This window comes from Octopus sinensis, linkage group LG1 (assembly GCF_006345805.1).
Source record: "Octopus sinensis linkage group LG1, ASM634580v1, whole genome shotgun sequence".
Lineage (NCBI taxonomy): Eukaryota > Metazoa > Mollusca > Cephalopoda > Octopoda > Octopodidae > Octopus > Octopus sinensis.
The window spans coordinates 89,027,862-89,032,861 of record NC_042997.1 but is presented as its reverse complement, the minus strand read 5'-3'; positions in this window follow the sequence as shown (position 1 = coordinate 89,032,861).

Below are 5,000 nucleotides of genomic sequence, written 5' to 3'. Positions count from 1 at the left end.
TAGATGGCTATTTTATACTGCTTCTGTTTTACATAATGGAATTTTATTCAGATGCGCGGTAATTCGCGATACCGAATATATATATATATATTATATATATATATATATATATACGATGGGCTTCTTTCAGATTCCGTCCACCGAATCCACTCAGAAGGCTTATATACTTTTTTTTCAGAAGTGAAACACATATAGTAATAAACAAACGATCGCCCCCCAAACCCCCCCCGTCAAGTTGAAAAGCATATACTAATTGCACAGACAAACAGAAAACAAACACAGAAGGACACCAACTTTTCATCAGTTATCTGCCCGGGTATCTAACGCAATTTCGTGTCATTATCGATAATATTGCTTCTACTCTGGAAGCAACCAGCAAGAAAACTTACTGGGAATGCGAACAAAACATAACATAACAAAACGAGACGGACAAACAATGAATGAACAAGAAATATGGAAATGGACATACGAAAATGGATAAAAGTAATTCGAGACGAGAATGTTTGTGGAAGGACGAAGGACAAAAAATGAAATAAAAAACAGAATATAGCCTTAGGGCCAGACGAAGACAAATATAATAATACATATACAACAAAAAATAATACACGTACAAAAATAAAATAAAATAGCAGTGGGCTGGCAGACAGACAAGTGCAGAGTAATACATGGGAGAAATGAAAAATGTCCTAAAGGACTAGACAAGAGAAATGCAGAGCGAGGAACACAGAGAAGCGTGACCATGTGTGTGTGTGTATGTGTGCGTGTGAATATAAATCCATTCAACCATCCGTCCAGTCACCCCCCCCACATATACATACATGTATATGCACACATACAAGATGATTCAAAAGCCTCTTTATAATTTTTTTATTGTTTAATCTGTCTATGAACAAAGGTATTAAAAAACGTATATTTTTTTGAGGGAATAGTTAATGATATTTTGTCTAGTATACTTTAGGATGCACAACACAAAATAAATATTTACAGTTTTTTCGACTGCCAAAATCGAACGTAGTACAATTTGTTATAAATTTCGATTCTTACCTCGAAATTCTGAAAGGCTGTGATTGTGGTTCCGTACACCTGACCAGGAAGAAGCTCAAAAACAGGAAATCCAAGTACGTTTTATCAGCTATTCTTGAAAAACAAGAGATCAACTATTTGTACACCGCCAACATATTGGAATGCTGGTTTCCTCTTCATGTGCGACACCAACATTATATGATCTGTGTGGATTTTGTTCAAAATGAATTGCAATAAACGGCTGTTTCACTGAGATTGTTGAAACTTCCAGACCTAGGCATGTCATCAACTAAACTTCTAGCTTTAAATTTTGCCTGAAAGTTTCCGCGAATGATGACGTAGCGAGAAGGAAGTTCTTCCATTTCTTGCTTTGGACTTGTGCTTTTGGTTGGACTATTTTTATAGCGATGAATATATATGTAAAACTATATCAGTATCAATGTGTGCATGTATGTATGTATGTATGTATGTATGTATGTATGTATGTATGTATGTATGTATGTATGTATGTATGTATGTATGTATGTTTGTATGTATGTATGTATGTATGTATGTATGTATGCATGCGTGCATGCATGCATGTATGTATGTATGTTTGTATTTATGTATATATGTAAGTGAAAAGATATTTGCAATAAAATAGCAAAGAAAGTATTAAATATGTATGCAAAGAAAACTAACGATATAGAAAAAAGGGAAAAATGGTGTGTTTAAATGGAAAAAGACTTCTGAATTGCTACTCTCTCTCTCTTTTACTCTCTCCTTCGTGTGTGCCTGCGCGTATTATATATGTATGTATATATATATCTATATATATATATATATATATATATATATATATATATATATATATATATATATATATATATATATATATATATATATATATATATATATTATATATTTATATATATATATATAAATATTATGCTTAAACATACATACATACATTAATACATATACATGCACACACACATATGCATATGTGTGTATATGTGTATGTGTTTTGTTTGTGTGTGTGTGTGCTTGTGTGCGTATATATAAACATATGTATTATATATGCGTATATACGAACATCATCTATCTCTCTCTCTCTATATATAAATGTTTTCATATGTATTTGTATATATATGTATATATGTGGCAATATATATATACATATGTAAATGCATGTGTGTATATATATATAAATATACCTACGTCTATATATATAGTATTTTCCTATGTATTTTGTATTTTCGCATATATATATATAATATAGATATATATGTTGTGTGTGTGTGTGTGTGTGTGTGTGTGTGTGTGTTTGTGTATGTATGTATATATACACACACATATATATATTAATACATATATGTTTTCTAAGTATTTGTATTTCGCATATATATATATATTATATATTATTATATATATATATATATATATAATATATATATATATATATAATATATATATATACATATATTATATATACATACATACATATTATATACACCACACCACATATATAATATACATATATGTTTTCTGCGTACTTGCACTTCGCATATATATATGCATGAATGTATATGTGCATATAATTATATACTTATATGTGTGTGTATGTATATGTATTTATAAATATATATGCGTCCATACACACACACATATACATCTATCATGTTTATTATTTCCCCAAGGATTCTATTGCATAAAAATATGTAAGCTTTCGGTAATTGCTTTCTCTGTTATTATTGTCTTCTGCAATAAAATTTCTTGTGCTGAAATTTGTCTTCAACTTACGTTTTCTCATTTATCTACTTATCTCTTGACCTACCAGATTATTTGTCTGCCCGCTTGTCTCATCTGCGTATACGTATAATGTGTGTGCACACGTGCATGTTTGCTTGTGTGTGTGTGCTATTGCCGCTATTGCCGCTATTGCCTTGCGTACGTAATGTCCAGGAACGATAATCTCATTTGAAGAAGGAATTTTTAGCCCTGAAAAATTCACAAACGGTATTCCCTATTCGTTTCCTGAGTTCACACGGCCTTTGACTGCTGTTGTACTGTAAAAAGGGTAATAGGTCTTAGGTCTTTGGAATTTTCTCAATGATCATAGATCAACTGAGTAAACCTATCATAATGACTGCTGGAAATAATTGCATACCAAATTTTTATAATAAAAGAATTATATGTAAAATACTATTATTTTAACTAAGTCTATTTATACAGACAGACAGACACACACACATATGTACATACATATTCATATATATATAGTATATAATATATATATATATATATATAATATATATATAATTTATTATATATATATATCTGTATCTATATATAATATCTATATGTATGTATATATATATAGATATCTATATATATATGTATATGTATATATATGTTATGTATATATATATATAGATATATATAATATATATATATATATATATATATCATATATAATATATATATATCTTATATAATATATATAATAATGACCGAGTGTGTACCGTTGGCGATTTTTTTTCCTCTGTCTTCCCTTCTCTGGATCTTTCCTTCTTATGTTTCCGACGAAGAGCTCCCTCGAAACGTTTAACCCTCCTTCTTCCTTCTTTCTTCTTTCCTGAGCGTCCAATAATACTATATTTTGTTTCCCCGTCTCGCGTTGTTGTGTTTTTTGTGCTTTAATGTTTGGAAACTTTTATATATATATCTATATATATATATATTATATATATATATAATATATATAGCGAATCTTATAACCTCCTAAACTTAAATTTATTATAAGAATGCCATTATCCTGCGTCACATAGAGGGTTAGTGCTTACAGGCACAGACATATCAGTGACAAGTGAAAATTGTTCAGCATCGATGTTAGCATTTTTGCAAATCATCAGCAAGTAGCCACTATCACCGGAACTAATGCTGCTGCCTGATTGTCATTGTTTTTTCTATACATCAGTGGAAGCGAGCTCGCCAATATGCGATGCTAGTTGATACATTCTGCTGATGAAGATCAAATACGCTGAAATCGTGTGATCTAGCAGTTTCATCACCGATACTGAACATTTTCGTCTGTCACTGATACTTCTGGTCTTTAAGCATTAAACGTCTTTACGAGATGCTTTTCTCAAGACGAATAAACCGCTAATATATATCTGTTTCCTATCTATCTATCTATCTATCTATCTATCTATCCTTGAGCGCGCGCTTGTGTATTTAATTTTGTGACCCTACATTTTAATGCAGGGTAAGTGTGTATTAGTAGTAATCTGGCAGACATTAGAAATAAGTTTAAAAGGCGATTCAGTAAAGTAGGCTCGACAGGAAGACATACATAAGCTAATGAACCCTTTAAACACATGGGCTCTGTGCCACGATAAAAATACGGATGGCTACATATGTCAGAAGATAAACGTGATTGTAGTGAGTGAATCCAATTCTCAATGAGGATCCATGATATCTGTTTCCTTCAGCAACACAGAGACTCACATTTTCAAAATTCTGGAAATGTATTTGCTTAAAGAGTGTTATCATTTGCAATTTATCATGAGATTTCCTGCAACAGGTGTAGCGCGTACTGTTTTGGAGAATGCATTCACAGTAAAACTTTAAGGAAAACATTTCCGTGATTAAATAATATTCTATATGTGTAAAGAGTAAATCACCACAACTGCCGTATTTGGACAGATGAAGTTCACAGAACCTTGCTCAACATTTGGAAAGGGTCACATCTAAGGTTAATGTCTGGATGGGTATGACAAATCTAAGATTTATGGATGTCGGTCATTTTTTTACATAACCGATTTATCGTCTAGCTGCATATTAAGTAATAATCACTTTCGCGTTTCCAACAGATTCACTCCTTGGCATTATGCCACAATTGTTAAGAATTATATTCACGATGTGGAGGCACGTGGCTTAGTGATTAGGGTGTTGGACTCACGATCGTAAGATTGTGGTTTCGATTCCAGACCAAC